The following is an 843-nucleotide window of genomic DNA, read 5'->3' on the forward strand; positions in this document are numbered from 1 at the left end:
TATAGGTACTATATGTACCTAGATACCTGTACAGGTGTTAGTTATTATATGTAGATTGTAGACATATTATACATATGTGCACATGATTTTTCGTCGGTGGTAAGAAATAAGAGAAAGAATATTTTAATTTTCTCCCCATTCAGAACGAGTATAACTTACTACCGTGGGCTAAATAAAGCGAGTAGAGAGGTATCATATTATTCCGTCCCTTTGCCCACACTGGCCGTGGAATACTAATATTTTGTGTGCGTAATAAAAACAAACGACACTTAAGTGAACCAAAATAATTCACGTTAGGTTGAATAAAAATTAGATTATAAATTCGACTCGATCTCTTATCACACTGAAAAAGGTCTAATTTAAACTCAAATATTTCTATGGTTATTAGTACTACTCTGAGCACAGTTTCTATTTGCTTAAAAATAAAAATGTTAATTTCTCGTATACGTTTTTCACTAAAGAGCTTCTAAAATTATTTCATATGTTGATATAATACATTTTATTTCATTCATAATATAATATAATTCGTTATTATATATTATGTTCATTATCTTGTGTTCATATTTCCAAATTCATATAATATAGGTATACATAAATAAAATAGCTACAGTTAAAATAATCCATAAGAAAATAAAAATATGCAAGCAGGAAGAATGAAAAATCCAATTATTAATTTAAAAAAAAAATTAAGTTGATCATAATTATACAATTTTTTTTTTTTTTTTTTTATTAAAAATAAAGTATATTTACAATCTATACATAAGTGTATAATGAGTAAGTGTGGTGACAGAGTAAATAAGTAATATATAAAAAAAAAGTAACAAGAGAAGGAAGGCTCCCAGT

Source organism: Acyrthosiphon pisum, chromosome A1 (assembly GCF_005508785.2).
Source record: "Acyrthosiphon pisum isolate AL4f chromosome A1, pea_aphid_22Mar2018_4r6ur, whole genome shotgun sequence".
Lineage (NCBI taxonomy): Eukaryota > Metazoa > Arthropoda > Insecta > Hemiptera > Aphididae > Acyrthosiphon > Acyrthosiphon pisum.